This window comes from Melanerpes formicivorus, unplaced genomic scaffold, assembly GCF_026170545.1.
Source record: "Melanerpes formicivorus ecotype bairdi unplaced genomic scaffold, bMelFor1.0.p_v2 SCAF_3, whole genome shotgun sequence".
NCBI classification, from domain to species: domain Eukaryota; kingdom Metazoa; phylum Chordata; class Aves; order Piciformes; family Picidae; genus Melanerpes; species Melanerpes formicivorus.
The window spans coordinates 29,683,753-29,696,298 of record NW_027142355.1 but is presented as its reverse complement, the minus strand read 5'-3'; the positions used below and the strand labels follow the sequence as shown (position 1 = coordinate 29,696,298).

The 12,546-nt window shown below is 40.1% G+C and overlaps 1 protein-coding gene and 1 long non-coding RNA gene across 3 annotated transcripts in view; one reads left to right on the top strand and one right to left on the bottom strand.

Moving 5' to 3' along the window:
• FOXP2 (forkhead box P2) overlaps positions 1–12,546 on the top strand; it is a 434,778-nt gene that overhangs the window by 207,984 nt on the left and 214,248 nt on the right. The window lies entirely within an intron of this gene.
• Positions 8,259–12,546, bottom strand: part of LOC137458412 (uncharacterized) — a 6,419-nt gene continuing 2,131 nt past the window's right edge. The window contains exons 3-4 of the long non-coding RNA XR_010991752.1: positions 10,967–11,069; positions 8,259–8,955 (exon numbers count right to left, since the gene is read on the bottom strand). This is a non-coding gene — a long non-coding RNA (uncharacterized lncRNA). The remainder of the gene's footprint in view (positions 8,956–10,966; positions 11,070–12,546) is intronic.

Below are 12,546 nucleotides of genomic sequence, written 5' to 3'. Positions count from 1 at the left end.
AGTTTGAACAACACTCCCTCCCCAAACTTTTGATTTTCACTGACAGTGGAAAGGACATGGCTTTTTCACTCACTTTTCCATGTTTCTCTTCTCAGTGAGGTTCCAGCCTGACTGAATAACATTGGATAAATGCAGTCAATAAAAATTTAGAATCACATTTATGTTCGATTAGCCTAGTTTTTATTTCTTCTAATTTTGCCTGACTGCCAGGTCTAAGCAATGGAGCCCCATGACACACAGAATTCAGTACATCATAACATATTGACTGAGAAACCATTAATAAGTAACATTATTATCCCTGTATCCTAAGCAGGCATGATATGAAAACTGCATTTGCATTGTTGTAGCCATTTTTGCATTGTTCTTGCAGGAGGAATACAGCAAGTAGAATGTCATCGTCGATTATGTAAGAAAATGTCTGAAACTGTAACGCAGCCATGTAAAAATGCCGTTTAACATGATGTGCTGTAGCATAATGCAGAGCAATTAGATAAATTACAGTTAAAAATAGATGAAAAATCCATTCCAATGTATGCTTAGTTCACAGAGGGATAGTCTCTTCCCTCGTGTCTTAAAACCCAGAGTAGAAGGTCCAAGAATCTGTCAGTCTAATTTGTTTTCCATTGTGAGTATTGAGAGAAAGTAAGTGTGACTCAAAAAAAAAAAAACCACTTTAAAAACTTCTCTTCAGCATATGCTGCATTCAGAGAGGTTCAAGAAAGAGTTCCCCTACTTGCTCTTCCTGTATAAGAAACTTTTTAAATTCCTTATCCTCCACTCAGTGCTCTTTTCTTAAATGGTCATCTCTTACAGTTGTGTACTTAATTGGCTGAGGTTTTCTGAGTGTCAGTCTTTCTTGTATCTTCCAAGAGACTCTGAGTCACACTGTACAGAACAACTAATGTTGATGGTAAATGTAAATGCAACTGCAGATTCTCTGAGCTTCCAAAACAATTTGTGCCAAGATCCACCTGCTTATTTGGAATGATTCCTGAAATAGTCTCACTTCTGAAATGTGCCTGCAAATTTTCTAGGAGAGCGCTAGCTGGCATGAGTGAAAAGCATTTCAAGAGCAATTTTAACAATTTAAAATGTCGGTGATCGTAGTCTAGTGCTCAGGAGTGTTTCTGTGCAGTGTTTGATTTACTAGTATAGATCAAGCTGCCAAGTCCCTGTAAGTGGTAGCAAATGGTGACTTTGGGATTATGAATGGATCCTTACTAGCCCCAGAGGAGTTGAGAAATTAGGTAGAGCTAAGCCTGATGAGCATTCAGATGAGGGATATCAGTCTGGGCTTTCAGCTGTTACTATAGTTAATCAAACTTCAAAAAGAAAGAATTCCTGTTGTCAAAATAATGTCATTTTCTTATAAAATATGTCAGGTATCTTCCTTTGTTACTTGAAGGAGGGCATATATAGGTGGAATAGAAATGCCTACATATCTGGTTTTGTCATTCCAGTGCCTGTGATGAGTTGGAGTAGTCAGAAAAGGTTTGGGCCATAAATAGCAGGGTTAGGAACAGTGTCTTGTACAAGAGCAGTTCTTACTCCCTGCAGGACAAAATCTAAACATCTTCATAAAATTTAGTTTTCCTTTTGCATTCTCCTTTTTTTTAGGTTCATTTATATTTTTACTGTCTAGGATTGCAGTTGTTATAGAGAAAAGGATTGCCTTTTGGCTGCCCTTTTCTCTGCCTTTCTGCAGTTTATTGCTCCATGTTTGGCTGTGGCTTTTCCAATCACATACCAATATTGAGTTATGTCTTTTTGGTCTCATTCTCCTCCACTTGAGTTTGTACTATTTTTAGCATGCATCTCATCATCTATATTCCATTTACTATTTTGGCACAAATTAGCATTGTGTTTATTTCTTGACAAGAGAGAAGCATGAGTTACTTCCTTGAAATTGTGTTTGGTGTCCTTCTTACGTCTCACCAGGGATCTCATGTAGATACTCCACTTGTGAGTCATCTAAGGTGTTGAGAACTTTGCAGTGCTCTTTTCTAATTTCTCCTGGAGATGTTCCATTTTTCATGAGTAATTAAAAATAGTAACTTCAAAACAACTGGAAGGTATTTGTAATGAAAATTCCTAAATGTTACCACGGGATAGATGGGATATTTCTGATCATCTCCTTTCTATTTAAAAATCAACCAATTTAAAAAAATCAAACCTGGTTTCACCACAGTGCAAAGCAGTAACACTGCAAAATGTTTGAAGAATTCCAAAATAACACCTTCTTGATCTGTAACATGCAATTTGCCTTTCCTTTATGAGTAAATGAGAAAATGAAGATTCACTGCAATGTTTACACTTACATATGAGAGAGCTGGGCTTGTTCAGTCTGGAGAATAGGAAACTCCAGGGAGACCTTAGAACTGCCTTCCTATATTTGAAGGGGACCTAGAGGATAGTTGAAGAGAGATGATTTACAAATGCATGTAGTGGCAGGATGAGGGGTAATGGCTTAAAACTGGAAGAAGCTAGATTTAGATTAGACATTAGGAAGAAATTCTTTACTATGAGGGTGGTGAGGCACTGGAACAGGTTGGCCAGAGAAGTTGTGAAGGCCCCAAGCCTGGAAGTGTTCAAAGCCAGTTTGGGTGGGCAACCTGGTCTAGTGGAAGGTGTCCCTGCCCATGGAGGGTTGGAACTAGATGATCTTTAAAGTCCCTTCCAATGTGAATAATTCCATGATTCTGTGATATGGAAGTTTTAAGTAAGTAGCATTTGATGTATCAGTTACAAGTGAGGATATGTGTTGTATGTCCTTAGTTCAACATTGTGAGAAACTTCAGCGGACAGACTATTTGTGGAGAAGCTGGTGGGAATACTTGGAAAGTATTAGTTGTGAACATGCTTTGAATACCTTGCTTGAATCAAACCATAATAGAGGAGCAGATGCTGCATGAGCTGCCATGAGCTATGTAGTTACATAGCTATTCAGTAAAATTTTTATTTTACATCAAACATGGAATTTTGCAGAACTGCACAACTTGCAGATTTTTGGTCATTTTACACTCCTTTTATTGATGTTCTTCTGAATCATAGAATGGTAGGGGTTGGAAGGGACCCCTCGAGATCATCGAGTCCAACCCCTCTGCCAAAACATGTTCATCTAAGCCAGCCCACCAAGGAAATCCTCATAGCTCTCCATTGGACTCTCTCTCTTATATCCCTGTCCCTTTTGAACTGGGGAGCCCACAACTGTTCTCACTACAACAAAGTAGAGTGGGAGGAGAACCTGTCTTGACCTGCTGGCCACATTCTTCTTAATGCACCCTAGGATACTATTGGCCTTGTTGGCCACATGCTGTTCCATGGATAACTTATTGTTCACCAGGACTCCAAGATCCTTCTCCATGGAGCTGCTTTCCAGCAGGTTAACTCCTATCTGTACTGATGCATGGCGGTGTTCCATTCCAGGTGCAGAACACTACACGTACCCTTGTAAAACTTAATTAGGTTCCACTTTGCACAGCTCTCCAGTCTGTCCAGATCTCACTGAATGGCTGCACAGCCTACCAGTGTATCAGCCAATCCTCCCAGTTTCGTGTCATCAGCAAACTTGCTGAGGGTACACTATCCCTTCATCTAGGCCATTGGTGAAGGCATTGAACAACTAAAGAACAGTACCTGCGCTGCTGTGCTTCATGCTCAATGCTCAGTTTTCCTTGGCTGCTAGGCATAATCCCTGTGAACTTGGCAGCTCTGAAGGGTCCTATATACAAATCTGTGAATCACTGATTGCCTCCACTGTGTGGGGCTATCACAGTGGTGCCTCTCAGCATATGCAGTGGCACAACTGGCACTGAAGTGATGTCTTTTCATCCAGGGAGGCTAAGCTTTGGATTACTTTCATATGGTTGGAGGCTTCAGTGCCACCTGGTATTTTAGGCGCTTAATTGCTGTTTTGCAACTTGCCTGTGGGAACTGAACTTTGAATGACGCCTTCAGTGTGTTTGTGTTGTACAATGGAAAGTGATGTGGTACATACTCACTCTACCTGAGCTAGTACTGATCCATACACATACTTCTGCATAGCACAGCTGTATGTCCTTGCAGAGATGCTCATTTTGGTATTAATGTTGAAAAGCCCTACTGAGTTTCTGAGCTTCTTTTTGCAGCCAGCTTGAATGCTGATGGTTTGTGTTATATTTAACTGCAGAGTGTAGTCCTGCCTTTAGACTTGCAAGTGAGACACTCAGGATTCCGAGGAGCTTTGAAACATTTGTCATCTCTTCTGTCAAATACAATTATTTTCTTGATAGCATTACAGATCTGGTGAGCAAAATGAGTGAAAAAAAAAAGAGAGAAACCAGCAGTTTTGTTACAACTTATGACAAAGTATTCTGTGAAGACTAACCTGCAAATAAATTGGAACCTGAAGCTGATTAAAAGGACTGTAAATAAGCATGTGGTAAGATACCAAACGGTGAATTCTAGATCCTTCTGGCATCTCTGCTTTTATTTAATTAATTATTCAGAGTAGAAGTAAACAGCACGTTAGTGAAGTCTAAAGAAGATACTAATTGGTTAGAGTTGTCAACACTAACAGCACAGTATGAAAAGCTTTCATCACGTGATAACTATCTGTACAGAGATGAGGAAGTAAAGATTCTGTCACCATTAGTTTAATCTTAGAGAGTGTCTCTCATTTGCCATATCTTTTATTTCATATTTTAGCTATCTAGAAAGGTATCTTGAGTACTCATAGGGGCCACAACAGAGGGAGCAGTCACACAACCAGAAAATTAGAATATTTTTTACCTCAAAGTAAGTTAATGCACTTGAGAGAGGGTAAATTGAAATGCAGGAACCCAGACAAAGGAGACACTAGGGTGAGGAAATGACAGTGAGGCACATTGCACTAGGTCTTAGGCCACCTTGTTTTTATTCCTGTCTCTGCTGCTATCTTGCTACATGACCTTGATCCAATCAGTTCCTTATTTTATGCCTCATTTTTTTCATCTGTTGAAAAATGGGGATAATGATAGTGACCTGCTGATGAAAAATGCTTTACAAAATGTGGGTGCTATTATAAGCAGGGTATCAGATCACCAGGTCAGTAGCTAACGGTTCATGAATTTGTAACGATAATGTAAAACTATGTGATTTGTAACTATGACTCGCTACAGGTAAAATATTTCATTTAAGTCTGAGCCTTGGTTAACCAAAACAAACATGAAGGGTTTCAATGAAAAAAAAACACACATATATATTTTTTTTTGGTGATGATTCAAGGACTTAATATATGTATAGCTTGACTCTTAGTTAGTTTTTCATTTTTAGATGAGGTAGATCTTAATATTTTTTTTTTTTAAACCATATTGAAAGTAATTTGGAACAGCTGCTCCAAAGCGTTAGGATAGGTGCAGCATAAGAATGAGGAGGAGTTACCAGAACAATATTACCGAAGTTGATGCAAAGCTACCCAAGTTAGATGTAAATGATTTGATCTTCATGGCCTATTGCAACCACATGCAGGCACAGAACCATCTGATGCACTTACAGCAGAAAGTTTGTCATGACTAACAGAAGGGGCATGACTTATGTGGGTGCTGGAGGATGTGTGGGAAACCTGGCATGTCCCTAGTTTGGCAGAGTTTGCTGTGATTGCTAAGTAAATGCAAGAGGTGATTCATGCACACAAGGGGAGCTTCTACAAATGTTTTTATACATCCTCTGGCCATTGCATATGGCCGCAAGCTATGGCTCAAGTAATGTCTACAGTACTCAAGGATATCCATTAGCCAGGATTGCTAATGGGCAAAATCATGGGCTTTTGGTGGAGTTCTAGAGAGGCCCCGTGCCCCTCTCAAAGAACAGCTGACTTAGATCAAGTTTATCAGAATTCATCCTAATGGAGGTTGAATCTCTCTGAGGGCAGACAGTTGCAGTGTTAGACCACTGTGAATGATATTTTCCTATCATGTAATTAGATATTTTTGTGTTTCAACTTGTGTCCATTGCCTTTTCTCATGTTGCTGTGTACATCTGATTCCTCTTGAGGACAGTAAAGGGATCCTTGCACAGCCATCTCTTTTGAATGCTTAACAAACCCAGTACTCCCAGACTGTCACCATACATAGTGTTCTGGCCCCCTTAGCACCTAGATGCTTTTCAACTGGACTCATCATAGTATGTTGGTGCCCTGTACAGAAGCCAATAGCACAAGTGCTCTACATGCCCTGCCACAAGTGCCAAACAGAACCATTTCCTTTGATGCAGTGCCTATACTCCTGCTAATACAGTACAAAACTGGCCTTAGCTGCAAGAGCATGTTCAACTTGTCTGTCAGGACTCCTCAGAACTTATTCTGGAAATACGCTTTGAATGCTGTTGATTCCTCATCTCTAAAATGGGGCTCTTCAATTGCAGTACTTTGGTGAGCTTCTCCATCAACTCGCTCCTCTGGCCTGTTGAGCTCTGAATAGCAGCCCTGTAGTGTATCCATATCCCCTCCACCCTCCACTGTTTGGTGGCATCCATGGATGTGCTGAGAGTGCCGACAAAGATTTTAAACAGCATTGGTCTCAGTACTGATCACTAGGAAGCGTTGCTAGTATTTGGCTACTAGGTAGTTTTCATAGACCTCATCACAACAAATAGAAATAAGTTTGGACAAAGAAGGTCCCAGCTGCTGCTGAGCTTCATGGTGAGAGAGAGTAATTCTACATAACAGGGATGATAGATCTCCCCACAGTGTGATACAGTCTTACCTCTACGAGGCTGCAGCACAAAAATAGGGCAATTATCTAAAAACATTAGCATGCACAGACCTCAAAGATAGAAGAATAGGAAAGGAGTGTAATATGACATGTAAATAGTTGAAATCAGGGAAAATTTTGGCTGAATGTCAATTAGAAATGATTAATGAGAACTGTGACTATACAACACTGTCTTCTACAAGACATAGCTGAATTCTATCTAATCAAAATCTTAAATTTTCTCTTGACTGAGAAAGATACAGGCTGAATTTTTAGATATGCCTGTGTTGTCTAATATTTTTATGTATTTGGTATTTCTGATGTCTGTGACTATAAAAGAAGTTCTTTGCTGCATTGTTACATTCTGTTCTTGTTGGCTTCACACCTGAAATCCCAGCCAGAATAGACTGGGGCTGAAAACAATGAAAGGTTGGATCAGTGGAGAACTACTAAACACAGATAAATATTTTAATTTAACATTATATTGTAGCTTTGTTTATGAAAGACATTTTCCCTCTGTTTTTATTCTTATCATTGTATAATCTGGATAGCTTTTCCCAAGATTGTATCTAAATCCTGATTTTTTTTTTCCCCCTAATGTGAAAAGGGAAAAAAAAAACACCCTATTAGTTTGAGAAAGGAGATTTCTTTTTAATGACTGGACTTGAAATGTCAAAGAAATCCACATTTCTGGCCTAATCCTGTAGAAATCCCATTAGATAGTGGCCCCAGTGAAACTGAGAGCTGATTTAGCTCCTGAGTGTGCAGATCTGATGATACTTGGGATAGAAGTCTCTGTGAGTTTTATACTTCATACACTGCAGATACTCCGTACCACTAAATCAGTGTAAGTCTGGTGGGATAGCATAATCTGCTTCACTCATTAAAGTTAAAAGTTAATCTTTTACATATATCTCTCTCCTATTCTGTCTTGATGGCATTCTTTTCTCCTAACCCTTTGTCCAGGTACTAGCTGTTGTAGTTTTGTTTTTATTTATTTAAGTTACTGTCGCACTAACTCAAAATGAGCTGAACTCTTTTGAAGAGGAGTGACTGGTGCTCCTTCATTGCAGTGAAGTACACCTGTTTGTACTAGGCCAGATTTTCCCAAAATGTCTCATTTAAGAACAACATAAATGATAATTTCAATTACTCTGCCAAATCCTGTCAAAACATTTTTGTTTCTGCATATGATCATTATTCGTTTATGACTGCGTGGCCGTGGGAAAAGAATTTCTTAGTTAATTACAGACACAGAGCCTGCAGAGGGAGCTCAAACCCTTGTTTATGTGGGTCTCACTAAAACAGCTGCTTTTTTCTACTAGCAGTGAAGTAACTTGGTATTTAAATATGTCAGAAATTTGTTCTTCAGTGTATTAAGTTTTTGTATGTGGAAGCTAGGTATTTTGGAGACACGTGTGAGAGTAAAAGCCTTTGCAAAGTGACTGGGGAGAGTGAGGATTTCTGGGACTTGGGTAGGTGGCACTGTTTGAAATCACCAGAGGTGTAACATCCAGACCTCTCAAGCTTTCCTTTTCAGTCCTCATTTTGGATGGAAAATAGCTTCAGTAGGTCACTGATCTGTCAGATAAGAACCAAAATAGTGCAGGAAGATCAAATCAAACTCTGTAAGCTGGAGCTCAGAACAGAAACTTGGAGCTGGAAAAAAATGAGGCTAGGAATAGACGATCTAAGGAGGCTGTGGCAGACCTTCATCAAGGAAGGACAGAGAGCACCTTATTTGGTGTGGGAGCAGGTTACAAAACTTATGGTTGAAAGAGACCTTCAAAAAACATTTGATTTGTTTTGCCAAGCATCACGAATAGCAATGAGAGAAGGGAGGTATGTAAATATTTGGGCGTTTAAGCAGTGTGTGGACCTGGTACTTAGGGACATGGTTTAGTGTTGACCCTACAATGCTGCATCAAAGGCTGGACTGGATGATCCTTGAGGTCTCTTCCAGCCAGATATATTCTGTGATTCTGTGAAATGGCGTTGGAGGGAAGCGGTAACACTACAATCTACTGTTTGAAAGCAAATCTAGCAGAGGTAAATTAGAGTGACAGTGATGTTGAGAAGGACAGCACTGTGCCCCTTAATCCTCCCCTTGGCACACTCAGGAAAAAGCTGGGATTTACCAAGATAATGTCCTTGTGTTGCTCTGGTGGGGGTAGGTCTCCTGGTGCAGAAGACCCCTGCTATCCAGCTGTGAAGTGCATTGAACTTGTGATCCTTTTTCTTGCATCTGAAAATGAGAGAGAGCTATGCTGTTTTGTATCCCATCAGAAATTTTGGCTTTGCAAGAGACACGAGCATCTATGTAGCCACAGTCTGGGAACCTGCCAAACTTGGCTGTGAAGGCAAGAAATACCTGGGAGTTTGTTCTATTTTGAAAGTCCTTTAATAATTAAGGATGGAGGAATTGATTTAATGGTACCTCCGGGGGGTTGTTGGTGAAAATAGGTTTTCCCTATGATCATCTCCTGTGCCTGTTGGCAGTGGGCTCTGGCACTCATTCAGAATAGCCTGAAAGGAAGACTGGTCTTGGTAGTGGTTGCTAACTCCAAAGGTCTGATAAAGAAAACACAGATCTGAGGTGGTTTTTTCCTGTACTTGTGGTGAAATTGCAAATATTACCAGAATCAATGTGGCAGATAGTGTATCAGTTCATACTGAAAAAACTAAACTGTTTTCAGGCAGAGGTTTTCACTGATCATTGAAGCTTCTTTCATATCTTTCATATGACAGAGGGGTTTTGGGTTCTTCAGTTCTGGATGATATGGAATATCTGGCTGCAGTTCATGAAAGTGTGAATGGTGTCTTCTGATAGGGTATTTTTTTCAATTACTGTTCACGTCTTGAATTTGCTGGAATAAATCTTGAAAGTCTCAAGTGCTTATTTTAAGTTTCCTGCTTTGAGAAAAGGTGTTGGTATACTGACAGGCTTTTTGTGAATTAAATACTGGTGATAAATAGCTATGAACAAGAACAGACAGTCAACTAATCAGTGGGTTGTAAATAGTGAACTGAAAATCACTTTTCTTCTTTGCTGTGTCTCTAGATCTGCAGTTGTCTTACCCTCCTCCTGCTGGGCATATACCAATCTCTAGTACTGACTGGGGGATCTAAAGCAGAGCTGTGGATAGGTGCACCTCCCTCCAACCTGTTCTAGTTTGTTTTATTGCCAAAACCTCTCAGAGTTTCCTCAACAGCCTGGGTCAAGAACATACTTGCAGTTTATTGCAAACAGAGGATTTAATATTCTTTAAAATTTGCCCACTTTGCTGTTTTTAATCTAGTATCCTTGGTCATGTGCTGTAAATAAAAACTGTTATTAACCAGTTTGTTCCTGACTCTCTGTGTTGTGCTGTGAAGGCAACTTAGAGTTTACAACAAAATGTGATCTATCTTGGATTCACATGGGTAGAGAGGTTTCTAGTCACAACTGTTAATTACAGAATTGTCAAGCAACTAACCCTTCTTGTGGGCTCAATTTAAAAACTTAAAACCCAAAACCCTGAAGTAATATAGATAAGTAGTAAGATGTTTATAACAGTTTGTTAACCTTCTGAAGGAGAAAAAGGAGTTAATGTTGACACAGTGTTAACAATGAAGGACCAGGTTTTGAGTGGAAACAATCCTGATCATCACTGGAAACTACAGCCCTTTTTTTCAATCACTCATGAAGCGAAAGATGTTTTGAGTAAAACCCGCGTGCATGAACTTCACGTGTGATGCGTATCAGCTGCCTGGCTCATTCTCTGTCCCCTGCTGGGGCCTCTGACCACTCTCACTGTATTTGTGCCAGTTCTCACCCAGGCTTTCTCCTGAAGCTCACCCCCAGGAAGCAGAGCACAACAGCAGACAGGATTGTTCACCCTTGGATCCGCTCCAGCCAGACTGACTCCCTTTACCCAAGACAATCCTTCAAGACAAGTCTTGTGCCTTTGCTTGCCCTCACGTGTCCCTCTGCCATGCTGACAGACACACAACTCACACCATTGTCATCATGCCATAAGACCCTACACTGCTGATCTGTGGCCCAACCCTCTCAATATTTAGGACACTCTGAACTGGAAAATTAATGAAAAATAATGATTGTATTTTGTGTCTTGTGGTCACCAAGGGTGCAAAGAAGTTGCAGGCCGAGTTGTATAAATTCTGATGGTGGCAGATTAGCAGTGTGGGGTCTTACATGACGACAGTGGTGTGAGTTATCCCAGCCCTAAACAGTGTGTATGTACATTGGTCCTCACCAGTGGTGTTGGCTAGGGCTTTCTTCTTCATGGTGTCTTCACAAGCACTGTAGGCAGAGGTCCCATAGTCTGTACAGTTTCCGGAGAGTTTTCCAAGAGTGCCCTAGTGGAATGGCAGCAGCAATGAAACCATCTTCAGTACAGAATGAGCTTGGGTTTCCTCAGTGGCTTTTTACTGACCTGCTCTAATAAATCCCTGGAAAAGAAAAACCCACCTACAACAAGCATCCAAGCGTTTGTGTGTTACTCAGTTCGTATTTACATCTATTGGTCGATCATATCCCCTTCCCTGTGCATGCATAGGATTGCTACCAATTTTAATTGCCGATAATTGAGGAAGTTGGGAGAGGGGGAAGAAAGCTTACTAAGCAAGCCTAACTTTAAAAACTAGTAAAATTTGGAGAGCCCGCTTCAAAATCATTATTTTTTTTTTTTCTTTAATCCCTGTTCTCATTATTAAAATACACTTTGAATAGAATTAGCACAATTCTGGTAACTATTTAACCCTAATATTATAAAAGTAGGGAGGAGAACTGGTATACCAGAAAATGTGTTACTTTGGAATTATTTTTTAAGTTTAAATATAGTTGTGTGCATTCTGTGATCACACATATACAGTATAATGTAAATACTTAACATTTAAACTAAGTAATTATTCTGCAAACCCATGATTACATCTCCTTCCAATTCTTACTTACTCAAATAGTCTGTCCCTTCACACCCATAAAGGTTTTCGGAGGGTTAAGCCTATGATTTCTAGTTACTAGTATTTAAATCAGTACAGGGATTCCCTAAATATCATCCTTGCATCTTGGAATTTTTATTACTTAATGCTGATATACATTGTTCACACTTCTTCCTCTTAGTTCCTTCTAGTGCTCAAGACTGTTATTAAATCAGTTCTTTGGCTTATCAGCACAAGGCTTGCTTATAGATTGTGTGGTACTAGAGATAGCATCCAACTGTTGCAAGAACTGACAGTTGTCCAGAGGATTACAACTGTGATCATATCGAGTTTGGGGGGATCCTGACCTGTTATATGTTCTTTTGCATAATTGTTTCTGGAGGCAAAAGGGCAGGAAGGGTGCAGAATTAGAGCAACACATTTGACGGGAACTTGTCATCTGAAAAACAGTTTGCATTGCCTGTCATCTTTTGTTTGGTAGAAAACAGGCTGTGACATAGTATCTGTCACTGCCAGCGGGTTTTTCTCTGCACCCTGGAGTGAAAAATCCCATGCAGTAGCAGCCTGAGGTCTAGGCTACCTATATGATTGTGCAGGACATGGCTGTTCTAACAGTCTGTATTTGCATACAGGGGCCCACCTGCCACAGTTAAGGAGGTAAGGCAATACGGGGAGGATTAAATTTGTTTGGTTTGTTTGTGTTAAAGAATAAATCTAATGACAGCCTTGATCCTGGGAGAGGAGATCAAGATATGACTTCTGAGTTTGCTGTTGGGTCAGAAAGAATTCAGTGCAGAAGGGAGAAGAGTAAATGCAAAACTCGCCAAGTGCACCTCTAGGTTATTAGTAAGCAGATGGGCCGAATGCCAGTGGCAATGAGTGGAAGTTTGGAATT